The sequence below is a fragment of the Anabrus simplex genome, chromosome 4, assembly GCF_040414725.1.
Source record: "Anabrus simplex isolate iqAnaSimp1 chromosome 4, ASM4041472v1, whole genome shotgun sequence".
Lineage (NCBI taxonomy): Eukaryota > Metazoa > Arthropoda > Insecta > Orthoptera > Tettigoniidae > Anabrus > Anabrus simplex.
The window spans coordinates 169,162,005-169,182,655 of NC_090268.1; positions in this window are offsets into that span (position 1 = coordinate 169,162,005).

Below are 20,651 nucleotides of genomic sequence, written 5' to 3' on the forward strand. Positions count from 1 at the left end.
CAGGGACTGAGCTATCAAGCTGAAGTCTAGTGTCTTGGCCGGTGCATTCAGGGAATTAAACTTACGGCGCGCTTCCTGGTAGGAAAGACCATCCAGGGTCTTGATCTCCTGGATCTTCTTCTCACTCAGATAGGTCGGATAGTTCCGATCCCGAGGAGAATGAAGACCAGAGCAGTTAGTGCACTTGTACGGAGGTGTGCACTCCTCCGCGCCGTGAGCTATTTTCCCACATGTACCACACACTGACTGATTCGAACAACGAGATACCATGTGTCCGAATCTCTGGCATTGATAGCACCGCATAGGAGGCGGGATGTACGGCCTCACATCGCAACGATACGTTGTCACCTTGACTTTCTCTGGCAACACTGACAATTTGAAGGAGACTATAAATGCACCCGTGGCAACGTCTTCACCGTTGACTTTGCGTGTGATACGCCGGACGTGTGTCACGCCACGGTGCTTCATGTCTTCCGAGATCACGGTGGAAAATAACTCCACGAACCAGATTCAAGGTTTTGTGCTCTTCCACTTTGACGGGATTTCGCCAAAGTGGTCGCACTTAAGTAACCGATCTGCTTGGAGCGCAGTGCTCGTCTTTAAAAGCAAACCACCATTGCGCTTTTTCTTCAGGTCCTCCAGTTCACCGTAGACACCTTCAATGTGGCGACTAAATAGAATCGATTTCACCAGCTTGAAGTCGTGCCCATCGGTCTTGGTAGCAACCAGGAACCTAGGGAAGCTGGAACCCAGACTAAGTCGCTGCGCTTGTTCCCAAGGGGTTGCCCCCCTTAGGGAATCAAAAACCCCTGTGGGTGGGGGCGGTAGAATAACGCCCACGGTATCCCCTGCCTGTCGTAAGAGGTGACTAAAAGGGGCCCCAGGGCTTCTGAACTTTGGAGCGTGGGTTGGCGACCACGGGGCCCTCAGCTGAGTCCTGGCATTGCTTCCACTTACTTGTGCCAGGCTCCTCACTTTCATCCCCCTGTGGGTGGGGGCGGTAGAATAACACCCACGGTATCCCCTGCCTGTCGTATCCCCCTGTGGGTGGGGGCGGTAGAATAACACCCACGGTAACCCCTGCCTGTCGTAAGAGGCGACTAAAAGGGGCCCCAAGGGCTCTGAACTTTGGAGCGTGGGTTAGCGACCACGGGGCCCTCAGCTGAGTCCTGGCATTGCTTCCACTTACTTGTGCCAGGCTCCTCACTTTAATCTATCCTGTCCGACCTCCTTTGGTCAACTTGTTCTTTTCCGACCCCGACGCTATTAGGTTTGCGAGGGCTAGGGAGTCTTTCATTTTCACGCCCTTCGTGGCCCTTGTCTTTCTTTGGCCGATATCTTCATTTTTCGAAGTGTCGAGTCCCTTCCATTTTTCCCTCTGATTAGTGTTATATAGAGGATGGTTGCCTAGTTGTACTTCCTCTTAAAACAATAATCACCACCACCACCTGCCTGTCGTAAGAGGCGACTAGAAGGGGCCCAGGGGTTCTGAACTTTGGAGCGTGGGTTGGCGACCACGGGGCCCTGAGCTGAGTCCTGGCATTGCTTCCACTTACTTGTGCCAGGCTCCTCACTTTCATCTATCCTATCCGACCTCACTTGGTCAACTCTTGTTCTTTTCCGACCCCGACGCTATTAGGTTTGCGAGGGCTAGGGAGTCTTTCATTTTCACGCCCTTCGTGGCCCTTGTCTTTCTTTGGCCGATACCTTCATTTTTCGAAGTGTCGGATCCCTTCCATTTTCTCTCTGATTATTTTTATATAGAGGATGATTGCCTAGTTGTACTTCCTCTTAAAACAATAATCACCACCACCACCACCTTCCATTTTTCTATCTGATTAGTGTTATGTAGAGGATGGTTGCCTAGTTGTACTTCCTCTTAAAACAATAATCACCACCACCATCCTCACTTTCATCTATCCTATCCGACGTCCCTTGGTCAACTCTTGTTCTTTTCCGACCCCGACGCTATTAGGTTTGCGAGGGCTAGGGAGTCTTTCATTTTCACGCCCTTCGTGGCCCTTGTCTTTCTTTGACCGATATCTTCATTTTTCGAAGTGTCGGATCCCTTCCTTTTTTTTTTCTTCTAAGTAGTGTTATATAGAGGATGGTTGCCTAGTTGTACTTCCTCTTAAAACATTAATCACCACCACCACCACTTAGGGAATCAAAAGTTAAAGACTTGGGTAGCGAACTACCCGAGGTGGCAGGCGGAAGTTGTTTCGACGCCATACCCGAAATCATCCTCCCCGAATGCCACCCACTCCGATCAGGGGTCTCTGTAGCCGAACCAAGCAGTCAAGGCAATACCCACCTGGTCGTAGCAGGTATTGCCCGGGGTCCGATGGTGGGCGATGCCTAATACGGGATGACTGAGGCAATGAGCACTAGGACTCCCTTCCTCCAGTCACCCGCAATAGCATGTACCCCATAGCGAGTACAGAGCACTAACAATAGGGAAAAATAAAAAAAATAATAAGAATATGTCCTTCTGGCATTCGGCTGTGCGGGGACCTGCGTTGTCAGGCGGATACTACTGCCCGGGCACATGACACTCCCACCCGCCGCGTCCTGGGTGGTTGCTGGCACGGGCTTTCGAGCGTAGTCGCACACATAGGAGCTCCATCGCCGAGCAGCACGCACATCAAAATTTTGAATGGTCTCCATCTGACCCTCGGAAAAATAATAAAAAATAAAGAGGGGACCATGGCCACATGACCCTTTAAGTCACCTTCTACGACAGGCAGGGATTACCTATGGATGTATTCAGCCTCTCCCATCCACAGGAGGTCCATCATATTATACCAAACCGCAATCCATGTCCGCGCCAAGGTCGCCCCTTTTTGTCGCCTCTTACGACAGGCAAGGGATACCGCGGGTGTATTCTACATGTGCGTCCCCCACCCGCAGTGGTAGTGTGCTTGGTCCACGAGAGGTATTTTATTTCCCTCAAGTCCGCCGGCAAGCCGGTTAGGACCCCCCTATCCGCCACCTGGGACGCGCCACGTGGGAATATCACCTCTCCCCCTGCTACGCCATCGTAGTAGGTTCGTGAAATTGTCATTACAAAAGCACGAGTACCATTATGCACTCTAAAGGAATACTGCTGAGATCATTCCGCTCGCCTGTGGTCGATAGTAAAATACAATAAATTTTAAGGTCACAAAAATATTTTTCTAAAATGTAGGCATTCTTTATGTATTTAGACCTCCTGAATTTGAAAATGATACTGAAAACATCGTATCACCCACAGTTTTTGCACAAATCGCGTACATTTAAAATTAATGGTAATGCAGTTTTATGATATTATAATATTCTGATTGATATTCGGAGCTTCGTATGGTGTTTTAGTGTATAATATAATATAATATAATATAATATAATATAATATAATATAATATAATATAATATAATATAATATAATATAATATGCAAAAGCACTGGCCTCGGAGGTTAGAATTGGTTCCAGGGGACAAAAATATCAAGTGTGACCCTCTAGTGGAAAGAGGCAGAATACTCTTGCCACCTCTGCACCACAAACTGGGCATAATAAAGCAGTTTGTCAAAGCATTACCTAGGCGTGGCAACGTTTCAATTATCTATGTAACAATTTCCCCAACCTGTCAGATGCTAAGTTGAAGGAGGGCGTGTTCACTGGTCCCGATGTTTGAAAAGTAATGCTAGATGAAGATTTCGTTCATTCAATGTATGCGTGGAGCGAGAAGCCTGGACTGCCTTTAAGTGTGTGGCTCCAAACTTCCTGGGAAACAATCGTAGTCCAGAGTATGTCGACACTCTGGAGAACATGCTGACGAAGTTGAAAATGCTGGGATGCTCAATGAGTTTGAAGTTATTTACATTCTCACCATGACTTGTTTCCTCCAAACCTGGGTGCTTGAAGTGAGGAACAGGGTGAAAGGTTCCAACAGGATATAAAAGACATGGAACGATGATACCAGGGAACTTGGGATGTTCGGATGATGGGCGACTGCTGCTGGATGCTTCGCTGTGAGCCCACGGACATGCACCATAATTGGAAAAACAGGGGCAAGCCATAACAACTTAGAAAGCACAGAATGAATTACGTTAGTGCATGTTTTCTACCACATTCTCTGTATGTATCTGTTCAATGTGTGCCTATTTCAATATGTTGTTGGTTTAAACTTGTATTCTAGTTCAGCATGATTCGTGTGCCATATATATGTACTACTTCAATATGTAAGATCATAATTAGTATACGTTTTGTGCCCAAACCGTGGGAGATTCGATATTTTCAGTGTCGTTTTCGAATTCAGGAGGCAGAAATACATAAAGTGCACCTGTTTCACTGTGTAATTTTACCGCATTTACAAAGAACTGATTTAAAAAACTCTATCCGGACTTCTGGCGGTACATTTAACACCCGTACATTTATTCTGTTCTTTTTCCGCGTCACTGATTTTAATCATAATTAATTAATGTTATTAATTTTACGTCAAACTATCTATTTTGAATGGTTTTCGGAGACGCCGAGATGCCGGAATTTTGTCCCGCAGGAGTTATTTTACATGCCAGTAAATCTAAAGACACGAGACACCGGACTGAGCCAGGATCGCAACTGCCAGGTTGAGATCAGAAGGCCAGCGCCGCAAGCGTCTGAGCCACTGAGCTCGGGTCCCCCATTTTAACTTTTAGCTGAATCATTTCCATTTGGTCCGCAGTCAGTTTCAAGAAACGTTCGATTCATGGTGTATCCATGCCGAAGGTCACTTGTCTCGTTGCAAGGAGCATTTCGCGCCCGCGGGGCTCAGGTACGCAACCGCCCTCTTACAACGTGAGGCTCTCGGACTAAAATTAAGCCACACACAGAACTAAAATTTCTTCGATTGATTTGAACTTTAGTAACTGAATGAACACTATATTAACAAAACTGCTCGTACACTACAATTCGTAATAAATGTTTAAACTCCTACTTATAATTCTTACCTAGAGCTACTCACAACCTTCTCTCTAACTCGTTTCAATTACACAAGCACACTTTAATCACTGCTTATATATGAACATCTGCACCATCCACCATCTTGATAACAATTCCGTTCGGATTGCATGTGAAACAGGAAATCACGTCCCCCTGTGGGTGGAGGCGGTAGAATAACACCCACGGTATCCTCTGCCTGTCGTAAGAGGCAACTAAAACCGGCCCCTGAACTTTAGAGCGCGAGCTGGCGACCACGGGGCTCTTAGCTGAGTTCTAACATTGCTTCCACTTGTGCCAGGCTAATCACGTTCATCTACCCTATCCGACCTTCCTTGGCCAACTCTTGTTCTTTTCCGACCCCGACGGTATTAGGATTGCGAATTCTAGGAAGTATTTCATTTTCACGCCCTTCGTGGCCCTTGTCTTTTCTTGGGCGATATCTTCATTTTTCGAAGTGTCGGATCCCTTCGATGTTTTTTTCTGATTAGTGTTGCACCATCCTGAGGGAGGGGTTTCTGTCATGCACCATACTGGGCAACCATTTCTAATATGTGCGTCCCATTGGGTGACCTAACAATTGCTCCGGCTATTTTCCCCTCAATCACCCATCACTCTTACAGACCTTTAAACGGAAGAATGCATAATCAAATTGATGCTAAGTGTCGTTGGCTAAGTTCGGTTTAAATCCTCATCGTATAAACAGTTATCGCATCATAGAATTTTAGCGATGTCGTAACCTTCAATTTTCCTATCAGAATATTTGATATGGTAATCCTTACATTGCCACGCGACACCTCTCAGGGATAATTAAATTGCATCCACGAACCATAATATTTTACGTGAGATCAACTGAGACACCTCATTTCCTCTTCAATAAATTATTATCGATACCAATCATCATCCTGAATCAATATTAGGTTTTTCGAGTCCAATCATCCGAATATAAGTGAAGAAAATAAATAAAATATTTTTTAAATGGATTAATTCAAAATTACTTAAATCGTAATAATATTAGCCTATCTCCTAAAATAATAACATCTAAATTGGGTAATCTATAATTTATTTCTTGATTCCGGAATCATAAAAGAAAATCTACTAATAATTATCATCATCAAATATCTTCCTCTTCTCTAACAAAGAAAATAAAATTTAAGTTAACTTCAATCTGATTCAACTATTCTTCTCCATTAGTTAAGCGCATCACAAAAATAAGGATAAGTTTTCTTGATTATAAAGTTGAAAGTACATTTTCTTTCTATTAAAAAAAAACGTAGTATCATATTTTTAGGTTGAAAATAAATCTAAGTCCCTAATCCTAATTAAACTTCATAATAAAATTGTATAGTTTGAGTCCATCAGTTCTTGTTTCTTTCTTTTATATAAAAAAATGCTTATTTTCATCATTATCACATCAACATTCTGTCATTATGATTAACTTATTTTGATGTTATAACGTTAGCAATCACAAGTAAGTTCCAAATATATCGGCCCAAAAATGGCTATTTCAAATATATATTGTTCTTTAAATGAGAAATATTGGTCACCTATTTTATTTAATTGTGGTAGAGATTTTAAATTATGGGATTGTTCTATGAATTAAATTCATTCTTGACAACATGCTTCCAATAATATTCAGTACAACGTTGATATATATTATCTATGAAGACAACAAGTTTCCCTTCTTTTATTTATTCCCTACTTGGATATTTCCTTTGAAGACAGTTTATGGTAACCCATGTATGAAATCCGCGATGTATTTCATTGTACTCGTGTACCACTAACCCAATATATCTCGCATACCATATATATATATTTTGCCGCGTATGGCAAACATCATCATCGGCCCATAATACGCCGTATTTGCCGCCACAATTATCCATAAACATATCACAGCGAATAATTATTCATAATTCCACATTAACATGCTACTCAAATCATAATTTCTCTACGTAAACATTTATCATCATCAACATGACGGCAAATCAACTTAACACCACATTACTGTACTATAACGGTACTTAGAATTCATATATTATGCGCATAAACACATTAGCCTAAAACCGAAATGCATATATAAATCAAATAAGTTAATATGTACTCACATTTCATTGCGTCGTATCAGCAAACACATATAAGTTATTCAGAAATCAACTATCTTCTTCAAGAATATAAAATTAGGGTTACGTCACTTTAAATACGATGTTTTTGTCCCATAATGGTTAAAAATTACATTCTGAATCTCTCCTTGCTCAGTTATAAGCATTCCTATCTTGTGGCATTGATTGTAACTCCTGAAGAAATACCTATTCCCACATTAATAATAATAGGTCAACAAGGACAATCTCATTGCGAAGATGGTAACGACTGTGATGTTATCACGAAGAACTACGTAAAACAACATACCAATGTTCACTATAATTACAACTACTATATTTACTGCATATTAATTTCAAGAAAATAAAGTAACTCTTTGGAACTTATCTTGCGATCACTGACGTTAGATGACTGGCTCTGGCTTCGATGTTGTCATCTTAGGATTGCGTAGAACGACTCCATCCTTCGTTATGTCACCATCAGGTTGTAGTTTTGGGACTCGGGATAGTAGAAACAGCTGGGCGGTTTCCGTCAGACAGCCGGCTCCTTCCCCCTGTGGGTGGGGGCGGTAGAATAACACCCACGGTATCCCCTGCCTGTCGTAAGAGGCGACTAAACGGGGCCCCAGAGGCTCTAAACTTTGGAGCGTGGGTTGGCGGCCACGGGGCCCTTAGCTGAGTCCTGGCATTGCTTCCACTTACTTGTGCCAGGCTCCTCACTTTCATCTATCCTATCCGACCTCCCTTGGTCAACTCTTGTTCTTTTCCGACCCCGACGGTATTACGTATGGAGGCCTAGGGAGTCCTTCATTTTCACGCCCTTCGTGGCCCTTGTCTTCCTTTGGCCGATACCTTCATTCTTCGAAGTGTCGGATCCCTTCCATATTTTCCCTCTGATTAGTGTTATATAGAGGATGGTTGCCTAGTTGTACTTCCTCTTAAAACAATAATCACCACCACCACCACCAGCCGGCTCCATCTCCGATTTAGCCTCTCATCATGTTGTTGCAGTCAGTCATAAAAGAAAGAAACATTTCCAAATCGGGAGTTAATTTCACATCCATACTCTCAGGAATGTATATCAAGTTTGTATCTAAGATCAGGTTTTCAGGACAGTAATTCACGGTTAATTCTTTGTAGCAATTTAACAGTTAGAATATATCAAGTTAGCTCTCTAAAAATTTCTTTTGTTCGGCTAATCAACCTATACTGCGTTATATTCAACTTGATTCCTCGTACGGTCTTGAGCCTATACTCCGACTACTGTTTGGGTATTTTCTAACTCGCTCTTCACGATATTCCTTCGTATATATTTGATTTCCAAATATTCTTTCGTTTCGAAGGTTCTCCAGCCGGAAATTACTGCAATATTTCCCTTCTTATTTACTCAAAGATTGGCTTTACTTCTCGAGGATAAATTTACGTCGTTTTTCGTAACAGACTTTTTTTATTGTTCAGCTACTTCTTCTTGTTTTAACAATCTTGAACACCGTCTATTATTTTATCACGGCCTCATGGATCCTTTATAACTTTCCGTCTCAATCCGTTATCTAGGCATCTTTAATTCATCAAATAAATATCTTTGCCGTCACGTGCATGGCCTTCTTGAATATATACGTTCGTAAAATGTATACACTTCGAAATCACGGCCTATTTTACTTAATATATGCCTTCTTTTCTGACGTATGGCCCAATTACGTAATCTTCGCGATCATTACCGTGCATGGCAAACTTATAATTTCGTACGACGACCTTTATTCCGATCTCAGGACGATGAAAACGGTACAAGATAAATAAATATGCTGCTCGCAGTATATTTATTTCAATTTTTGTTGTTCTAAACCGATGTAGCTTTTCATCGGCCTGATTTCGTTCATTTGTAGAATATGTTTTGTATTTTAGTTAGTATTCTATTCTTGATCTTCTTTATAATATGGTTTCATGTTTGACGCGTTGTATACGTTTTGATATGTCCCATCTATACTTTCTATCATATAGGCGTTGTTTCCAAAAACCTTCTTTACTATATATGGACCGTCATATAAATGAACGAATTTGGCGAATATTATTTCTGAAACGTTAGAGATTGGTACTTTCTTTATCATTACCAGGTCATTAACCTGGAATGGTGAGTGGAACTTCTTATTTCGGACTCTTCTTCGGCGTTTGTTTGCCTGTTCTTCTAATATGGCACTTACTATTTGATTAATCTCATCGCAACTAGGTTTTGATTCTACGTCTTTTCCTATAATTTCATCCCATGGTCGAGCTGGTCGTTCGTTCAAATGTACGAGTCTCGGTATTTGGCTCGTTGATTCATGGACAGTGTCGTTCATACATGCCTCGATGATTTTTATTACTTCAATCCATTTCCAATGACTTTGGGAGCAATATATCCTACAATATTTAGAAATTTCTCGCATGCAGCGCTCCACTGGATTGGCTGACCGATGTCTTACTGAACAATAGGCATGTTTAATTCCTAAAATTTGCATTGCATCCTGGAATTCACCCGATGTAAACTGTGTTCCTCTATCGGCCATGATTTTTTTCGGTTTTCCCACCTGAGGTATAACGTTTTTGTTTATAGCTCTCAATATTTGCTTTGTTGTTGCCCTCTGTATAGGCTGTAGGACTGTGAATTTTGAGAAGATGTCCATCGTAACAACTATGTATCTATTCCCTTTAACAGCCGTTGGTAATCTTCCATATAGATCTGTTGCAAAGATCTCACGAGGAGCTGTTGGTATTATTGCAATTGGTTCTTGCTTGGTAAGGAAAGGGCTAAATTTTGTCCTTTGGCATGTATCACAGGTCTTGATCACATCTCTAATTGTTTGTCTCATTCCTGTCCATGTAAATCTTTCCATTATCGTCCTCACCACCTTTTCTATTCCTCCATGTCCAATTATCCTATGGGAATGCCAAATTATCCCTTTCTGCAAAGATCTGGGTACTACTATTTTGGTCCTTTTCAAATCCTTGCCGACATATTGCTTCAATATTCCATGTTCCATCGTAAATTTACCATCTCTATTACTTTCCCGCTTGTCATCGAAATTACTTTGTTCAATCCTTGTTATTTCTAGCATTAATTTCTCATCTGCTCTTTGCCATGCCGATATATCCCTTAGTTTTCCTAAAAATTCTTCGTCCTGTCTTACTAATTCAATCTGATTTATAGTTTCTTCTTTTGCCACAGGATTTCTGCTTAATGCATCAGCGAGGATATTGTCTTTCCCGCTACAATGCTCAATTCTGATATTAAACTGTTGGGCGAATAAAATCCATCGTGTGACTCTTTCACTTAGCATCGCTGCCTTAAGACCGAATTCCAAAGCTTTGTGGTCTGTACGGATAGTAACTGGGAATACATATACAATCTTTTGCCACTGTTGCAGAGCATAAATAATTGCTAGTAACCCCTGCTCAGTTGTTGTATAATTTACTTCATGGCTGCGTAACTTGCGGCTTGCAAATGCCAAGTATACTCGATCCTCATCATTTTCTGGTGCCTCTTGGTAGAAATATGCACCTATACCAACATTTGATGCATCCGTTTGTATGATAAATTCTCTAGTATAATCCGGATATCCTAACTTGATACTATTTGCCATTAATCTTTTCATTGCCAGGAAAGCTTCTTCTGTTTGAGTATTTCATTTCCATTTGTTGTTTAATTTTAATAAATCTTGCAATGGCGCTGCGATTTCTGTATACCCTCTACAGTGATTTGCAAAGAACTGGGTCATCCCCAAAAATTGTCTAACTTGCTTTATGCGCGTTGGCCTAGGAAATTCGCAAATTGCTTGAATTTTAACTGGATTAGGTTTCACCCCGTTTCCGTCAATTACATGTCCGACAAATAATATCTCATTTTGACAAAATTTTGATTTGGCCAGGTTAATTTTGAATCCTGTAGTTTCCAAATTATCTAATAATTGCTTCAACTTACTACAATGTTCGTCAAATGTGTCTGTTGCAAAAACCATGTCATCCACGTAACATGTCACATACTCTTTCACGTCAGGTAGCAAGTTCCTATCTAATGCCCTTATTAATACGGCACAACTGTTCTTTAATCCAAAAGGCAACCTCCAATAAGCATATGTTTGGTTGTCAAACATAAATCCAGTTAGAAGTCTAGATTTTTCTTCTAAAAGTATATGATGAAACGAAGATGTAAAGTCTAAACTTGAAAAATACTTCTTGCCCTTAAATTTCTTTATTATCTCCTTAATTTTTGGAACCTGGTTATATTCTGGTATTAATTTTTCATTTAGCTTTCTACAATCAAGGCAAATTCTTAGTTTTCCGTTACCTTTCTTTACAATGACTAATGGATTCAGATAAGGTGTAGTAGTCTTTATGATTATACCATCAGCTACCATCTCTTGGATGATCTTTCTCACTTCCTGGAAATATTTTTCAGGTATATCATATAACCTCCCTTTGTATGGTGTCCAGTCATTTACGATGATTTTATATTTAAAATTCGGAATCTTTCCCGGTTTATCCTTAAATATTCCTGAATACTTTTCTATTATCGAATATAATTTCTGTTTCTCTTTAGGACTCAGTTTCGTTTCTGCGATCTTTCTCCAAATGTCTGACTCTTCTTTTTCATCTTTTATCAAAATCTTCTCCAAGCTATGTATAATTTCTTCCATTTCCTCAGTCTCATTTAACGGTATTTCCTCTTCCATTAACTTTTCAGTTTCAGTAGCTTCAAATTTCATATGCTCCGTGTTTTCTGCTTTTCCCTCTAACTTTATCCTTTCCTTGGTTATCTTTCCATTTTCCTTAACGATTGGGAATCTTACTTCCTGATTTTTCAAGTCTATTTTCATTTCCGTTGTTACTATAAAATCCACCCCAAGAATCACATTGTACTTAATTTTGTTCATAATTATGAATGGGTGCTCAAATATAAATCCACCAATCCTGACATTTAAATAAGTTTGTATTTTACATTCAACAGATTTATCTGGTATAATCCCTCTTATTTTCATTTGTGCAACCGGTATACTTGGCAACTTTCCTTCTTGATTTACCTCAACAAATAACGCTTTTGATATAACACTTATACTCGCCCCTGAATCAATCAAACAATGTGTTTTCAGGCCATTTATTCGTGCGGTAATAATGGGTAAGTACGATTTATTTTCTTTGTGAATTTCTTGTGACTCATCTAGTAAGTCATCCGGATCGATATCCCAAGCCTCAATTTGTAGTATATACCAACTTTTAATTTTTTTACCCATTTTTCCAAAATATTATCTCTCTTATTCTCTACATCGAAATTGGCGGTTTTTTTACTCTGGGAGTCTGTTTGATACGATTGAGCTTCTGGATTCAGTTTTTGCCCTTCTCTATCTTTTCTTTTATATTCCTGAAGCTGTAGACTCTCGGCTCCCTCCATGTCACCATTGATGTCTCGATCCCTGATCGCTTCTTCCCATCTTTTCTTTTCTCTAGTTTCTTTTCTCAATTCCTGTATATACTGTCTGTTCCTATTCTCCCTATTATTGTACCTGTTCATCGGTGCTCCATGATACATTGGCCTCTGTCTGTAACTTCCTCTTTCTCTTTCATTTCTGAATCGGCTAGGCTGTCGATGATATGGCAAAAATCGTCTCTCTTCATTCTGCCTTCCACCATCATGCCCATTTTGCCTGCATCTGCATCGGTTTCGATCACCTGTCCTCTCATCATCATCACTAAGTTCTCTTTTCCTTGAGCTTCTATCATTTTCTCTTTTCTCGGATACCGATTTCTTCTGAGTGTTTTCCCAATTTATTACGTTCACTTCTTCTTGATTGTTTGTGTTCCTATGGATTCTTGCTGTCGGATGACTCGACGTCATATCCAACTGCCTTAAAATGCTTTCCATCTCGATTGCGGAAGTCACATTTGCAGCAGCTAATAATCTTTGAATTTCTGGAGGGAATTGCTTTTGAATCGTCTTTATCGCCTCTAATTCGCTGGGTGCAGAATCTAGATCCTGGAACCTATGAAACTGATACGAAAAGTAGTCGCTAAATCTCGTTGGTCCTACCGACGAATATCTTTTCGAATACAACTCCAATCTAAGGTTTTGTTGAATCTCCGGATTCCAAAATCGTTTGAGAAATGCGACCTTGAACTCATCGTAATCGTGGAAAGTATATTTAAATGCCTGATACCACAAATTCGGATTTGCATATAAGTGTTTTTCTACTATCCTGAGTTTCTTTTCGTCAGGTATTCTATTCTCTTTAAAATATTCCTCAATTTCTCGCAAGAACCTCTTTGGTGACATTGCCGCAGTATTGCTAAAATTTTTGGGCCTGTCATCGTACGTTTTTACAATATTTATAATGGCTGGGCTTCCATTTCCAATATTTCCAACTATAACATCCTTACTGCTCTGATCAGTTTCGCCCGAAATTGTCGGTGTTCCTTCCCTGTCATTTATATTTATATCTACGATTCTCTGTTCATTCAACTGTTTTGACATTTCTAGCTTTGTTGCTTGAATTTCACCTCTAATATTCTGAATTTCTTTCTTCATCTCATCGATTCCCTGCTCCGTTCTAATTATTCTCTTCTCCGTTTCATTCTTGTTCTTCATCTCTTCATTTAAAATTTTCATCTCATCTCCAATATGGTCACGTGCTAATATAAAATTATCTCCCAGCGTTTTATTTGCTGTTATTACGTTCTCATTTATGTCTTTTAACTTCTCTTCATATTGATCCCATTTTTCTTGGGAATCTACCCTCATCGACTCCATGTTTTCCGTTAGCTTCTTAATTTCTTCCTCTTTCAATTCCTGGATATAATTTCTATTTTCGGCTAATTCTCCTCTAATTTTATCCATTTCATTATGGATCTCTTTGCTTTTATCCTCCATCTTTTCCATCATTTCAGTTCGAAGTTCGCTTATCCCGGTTTTCATCTGGGAAACTTCTTCTTCAATTTTGCCAATTCCTGTTCTAATCATCTCCTCTTGCCTCTTCTCCATTTTCCTCATTTCCTCCATCTGGTTTTTCTCCATGTTTCCTATTTTCTCCATCATTTCTTTTAAAATTTCCATTATTCCTTTCTGTTCGTCTTTTGTCTTGTCTAACTTTTCGGTTATCTGGTTTATCTGCTCATCCTTCTCCTTAAATTTCTGTTCCTGTTCTCTTTTTGCCTTTTCTGCATCCTCTATCATTCTATTTATCTCCTCATCCTGTCCTTGCAGTTTCTCTCCCTGCTCCTTCTGATATTCCTCTAATTGTAAACGAAGTTGGTTCAAACTCGTCATATTTGCATTTACTATTATCCAACCTTCTTAAAATTCCAATTGCTCTAAATTATGACTTAAATTCACTAAAAACTATATCAATCGCTCAATCAATATGGAAACCGACTATCCGACTTCCCCCGCTAATCAGCCGTCCTACTATCCCAGTCATTTAAAATATTGAAAATAAGCATTTTTTACATTACTACCCTATTATCTACTCTTATCTTGACATAATACAATATAATGATTGAAAACAATATTATAAATTATCTTAACAAATTAATTATTTAAATTATTAATACAATCTATTTCAATAATTTTTATCCATCTCTTCTTCCGCCTTTCTTCCATACTTGAATAGTTTATCTATCTCTCAACTTCTTCTTTCCTTCTTGGTGTCTTCGGAAAATATTCGATCTCAAATAATCATCTATTCTTCGCCTCACTGCTGATTATTATCTTTCTCAGCCATCCTTCTTCGTTATTTTCTCACATACTCCCACATTGAGTATCCTCAATCATGTTCCAACGTTTAGCGTTATTTTATTTTTAATATACGCCACATATGGTATCCTCAGTTTTGCTTCACATCGCGGCATCATATCTAAATGCGCGCCAAGAGTTATTTTGTAGTTAGGCTGGTTGTCCTCAGTTTTGCTCCGAAATTATGCGCCATTTTTAATATGGGCTGGGTGTCCTCAGTTTTTCATCACCGTTGGGCGCCATTTTTAATATGCACCATCCTGAGGGGGGGTTTCTGTCATGCACCATACTGGGCAACCATTTCTAATATGTGCGTCCCACTGGGTCACCTAACAATTGCTCCGGCTATTTTCCCCTCAATCACCCATCACTCTTACAGACCTTTAAACGGATGAATGCATAATCAAATTGATGCTAAGTGTCGTTGGCTAAGTTCGGTTTAAATCCCATCGTATAAACAGTTATCGCATCATAGAATTTTAGCGATGTCGTAACCTTCAATTTTCCTATCAGAATATTTGATATGGTAATCCTTACATTGCCACCCGAAACCTCTCAGGGATAATTAAACTGCATCCACGAACCATAATATTTTACGTGAGATCAACTGAGACACCTCATTTCCTCTTCAATAAATTATTATCGATACCAATCATCATCCTGAATCAATATTAGGTTTTTCGAGTCCAATCATCCGAATATAAGTGAAGAAAATAAATAAAATATTTTTTAAATGGATTAATTCAAAATTACTTAAATCGTAATAATATTAGCCTATCTCCTAAAATAATAACATCTAAATTGGGTAATCTATAATTTATTTCTTGATTCCGGAATCATAAAAGAAAATCTACTAATAATTATCATCATCAAATATCTTCCTCTTCTCTAACAAAGAAAATAAAATTTAAGTTAACTTCAATCTGATTCAACTATTCTTCTCCATTAGTTAAGCGCATCACAAAAATAAGGATAAGTTTTCTTGATTATAAAGTTGAAAGTACATTTTCTTTCTATTAAAAAAACGTAGTATCATATTTTTAGGTTGAAAATAAATCTAAGTCCCTAATCCTAATTAAACTTCATAATAAAATTGTATAGTTTGAGTCCATCAGTTCTTGTTTCTTTCTTTTATATAAAAAAATGCTTATTTTCATCATTATCACATCAACATTCTGTCATTATGATTAACTTATTTTGATGTTATAACGTTAGCAATCACAAGTAAGTTCCAAATATATCGGCCCAAAAATGGCTATTTCAAATATATATTGTTCTTTAAATGAGAAATATTGGTCACCTATTTTATTTAATTGTGGTAGAGATTTTAAATTATGGGATTGTTCTATGAATTAAATTCATTCTTGACAACATGCTTCCAATAATATTCAGTACAACGTTGATATATATTATCTATGAAGACAACAAGTTTCCCTTCTTTTATTTATTCCCTACTTGGATATTTCCTTTGAAGACAGTTTATGGTAACCCATGTATGAAATCCGCGATGTATTTCATTGTACTCGTGTACCACTAACCCAATATATCTCGCATACCATATATATATATTTTGCCGCGTATGGCAAACATCATCATCGGCCCATAATACGCCGTATTTGCCGCCACAATTATCCATAAACATATCACAGCGAATAATTATTCATAATTCCACATTAACATGCTACTCAAATCATAATTTCTCTACGTAAACATTTATCATCATCAACATGACGGCAAATCAACTTAACACCACATTACTGTACTATAACGGTACTTAGAATTCATATATTATGCGCATAAACACATTAGCCTAAAAACGAAATGCATATATAAATCAAATAAGTTAATATGTACTCACATTTCATTGCGTCGTATCAGCAAACACATATAGGTTATTCAGAAATCAACTATCTTCTTCAAGAATATAAAATTAGGGTTACGTCACTTTAAATACGATGTTTTTGTCCCATAATGGTTAAAAATTACATTCTGAATCTCTCCTTGCTCAGTTATAAGCATTCCTATCTTGTGGCATTGATTGTAACTCCTGAAGAAATACCTATTCCCACATTAATAATAATAGGTCAACAAGGACAATCTCATTGCGAAGATGGTAACGACTGTGATGTTATCACGAAGAACTACGTAAAACAACATACCAATGTTCACTATAATTACAACTACTATATTTACTGCATATTAATTTCAAGAAAATAAAGTAACTCTTTGGAACTTATCTTGCGATCACTGACGTTAGATGACTGGCTCTGGCTTCGATGTTGTCATCTTAGGATTGCGTAGAACGACTCCATCCTTCGTTATGTCACCATCAGGTTGTAGTTTTGGGACTCGGGATAGTAGAAACAGCTGGGCGGTTTCCGTCAGACAGCCGGCTCCATCTCCGATTTAGCCTCTCATCATGTTGTTGCAGTCAGTCATAAAAGAAAGAAACATTTCCAAATCGGGAGTTAATTTCACATCCATACTCTCAGGAATGTATATCAAGTTTGTATCTAAGATCAGGTTTTCAGGACAGTAATTCACGGTTAATTCTTTGTAGCAATTTAACAGTTAGAATATATCAAGTTAGCTCTCTAAAAATTTCTTTTGTTCGGCTAATCAACCTATACTGCGTTATATTCAACTTGATTCCTCGTACGGTCTTGAGCCTATACTCCGACTACTGTTTGGGTATTTTCTAACTCGCTCTTCACGATATTCCTTCGTATATATTTGATTTCCAAATATTCTTTCGTTTCGAAGGTTCTCCAGCCGGAAATTACTGCAATATCTCCCTTCTTATTTACTCAAAGATTGGCTTTACTTCTCGAGGATAAATTTACGTCGTTTTTCGTAACAGACTTTTTTTATTGTTCAGCTACTTCTTCTTGTTTTAACAATCTTGAACACCTTCTATTATTTTATCACGGCCGCATGGATCCTTTATAACTTTCCGTCTCAATCCGTTATCTAGGCATCTTTAATTCATCAAATAAATATCTTTGCCGTCACGTGCATGGCCTTCTTGAATATATACGTTCGTAAAATGTATACACTTCGAAATCACGGCCTATTTTACTTAATATATGCCTTCTTTTCTGACGTATGGCCCAATTACGTAATCTTCGCGATCATTACCGTGCATGGCAAACTTATAATTTCGTACGACGACCTTTATTCAGACCTCAGGACGATGAAAACGGTACAGTGTTATATAGAGGACGGTTGCCTAATTGTACTTCCTCTTAAAACAATAATCACCACCACGACTCTTGTAATAGATAGAGGATACCATGGATACCGCCTTCGCGCACGGGCTGGTTGCAGTGACGGTTGTTTTAAGAGGAAGCACAACTAAACAACTATCCTCTCTAAACAAATTAAGTGGAAATAAAATTCAAAATTTGTACTGAACGGAGGAATGTGGAAATGAATTTCTTTAAAGATGTTTTAAGCCAAAAAGTACACTGAAAACTTTCAAGGTTAGAACCCTTTAACTAACCCACTCTCACGCGTAAAGCGAATGACGAGCTCAGCATGGGTAAATCAAAATTGAGTACATAGGAAGATAATTCAGAACTGAAAAGGGAGTTTGTCAAGGAGACTCTACGTCACCTACACTATTCGCCTGATTATTAGAAGACATTTTCCATGAAATGGAATGGAATGATAAGTATGGTATCAACACTGATGGTTTCAACTCTTAAATGTGAGGTTTGCTGATGATATTGTCCTTTTCTCGGAGAATCTCCTATATCTTGAGATGATAGAAGATCTAAACGAGCACACCAAGCAAGTTGAACTTGTGGTTAAAGAAACAGAAACTAAGCTCATGATCAGCAGACCTCAAGATGAAATTAAGATCAATGGTAACTATATAGAATATTTTGGAGAGTATGCATATCTAGGCCAGACAGTTTAACTCCTAAATAGGCAAGGCAAATAGATCAGCATGAGAACAGGAAGGACTTGGCGTTATTATTGGTCACTAAGTTTCATCCTCAAAACTGATTTTCCTATGAACATAATATGGTATGTATTCAATATGTGGGTACTGCTTGCTCTTGCATTGGTGCTCGGACTTGGGCTCTAACAAACAGGCAGTGAACAAAATGAGTGCTTGCCAGAGAAGAACGGAAAGTAGTTTGCTAGGAATTTCACTGATACGCCGCCTGCGTAACACTGAACTGAGACTCGAAACCAGAATGAAGGACGTGAGAAGATAAATCTGGGCTTAAAAGGTGGAGTCCCGTGTGGGTGGGGGCGGTAGAATAACACCCACGGTATCCTCTGCCTGTCGTAAGAGGAGACTAAAAGGGGCCCCAGGGGCTCTGAACTTTGGAGAGTGGGTTGCCGACCACGAGGCCCTCAGCTGAGTCCCCCCAGTGGGTGGGGGCGGTAGAATAACACCCACGGTATCCTCTGCCTGTCGTAAAAGGCAAATAAAAGGGGCCCCAGGGGCTCTGAACTTTGGAGAGTGGGTTGCCGACCACGAGGCCCTTAGCTGAGTCCCCCCAGTGGGTGGGGGCGGTAGAATAACACCCACGGTATTCCCTTCCTGTCGTAAGAGGCGACTAAAAGGGACCCCAGGGGCTCTGAAATTTGGAGCGTGGGTTGGCGACCACGGGGCCCTCAGCTGAGTCCTGGCATTGCTTCCACTCACTTGTGCCAGGCTCCTCACTTTCATCTATCCTATCCGACCTCCCTTGATCAACTCTTGTTCTTTTCCGACCCCGACGCTATTAGGTTTGCGAGGGCTAGGGAGTCTTTCATTTTCACGCCCTTCGTGGCCCTTGTCATCCTTTGGCCGATATCTTCATTTTTCGAAGGGTCGGTCCCTTCCATTTTTTCTCTCTGATTAGTGTTATATAGAGGATGGTTGCCTAGTTGTACTTCCTCTTAAAACAATAATCACCTCCACCTCCTCCACCGGTCAACTCTTGTTCTTTTCCGACCCCGACGCTATTAGGTTTGCGAGGGCTAGGGAGTCTTTCATTTTCACGCCCTTCGTGGCCCTTGTCTTCCTCTGGCCGATATCTTCATTCTTCGAAGTGTCGGATCCCTTCCATTTTTCCCTCTGATTAGTGTTATATAGAGGATGGTTGCCTAGTTGTACTTCGTCTTAAAACAATAATCACCACCACTCAAAAGGTGGAGTTGGGCAGGTCACATAGCGAGAATGGGTCCTATGAAGTGGAAACATGTGATAACTTAATGATACTCCGGAGATGGACAACGAAGTTGCTGGACCAATGTGGATGAGTGCTGCACGTGACAGAGAAATCTGGAGAAACTTGGGGAAGCCTTTGCCCCAGGAGGGGAATGAATGCACTAAAACAAAACAGAAACATACTGGTGGTGGTGGTGGTGGTTGTGGTGGTGATTATTGTTTTAAAAGGATGCACAACAAGGCAACCATCCTCTATTAACATTAATCGGAGGGAAAAGGTGGAAGAGGTCCGACACATCGAGAAATGAAGATAAGGGCCAAAACAAGACGAAGGCCACGAAGGGCGTGAAAATGAAAGACTCCCTAGGTCTCGTAAAGTTAATACCGTCGGGGCGGAAAAGAAGGAGCGTTGACCAAGGGAGGTTGGATAGGATAGATGAAAGTGAGAAGCCTGGCGCAAGTAAGTGGAAGCAATGCCAGGAGTCAGCTAAGGGCCCCGTGGTCGGCAATCCACGTTTCCGTTCCGGATGACGGGAATACTGCTAATCTCGCCACTCGATTTATGCGTGAGAGTGGGCTAATCAAGCGATTCTAAATTTCAAGTTTTCAGTGTACTTTTCGGTTTAATAAGATCACTAAGATCATTTTCATTATAATTTGTTTTACAAATTCATT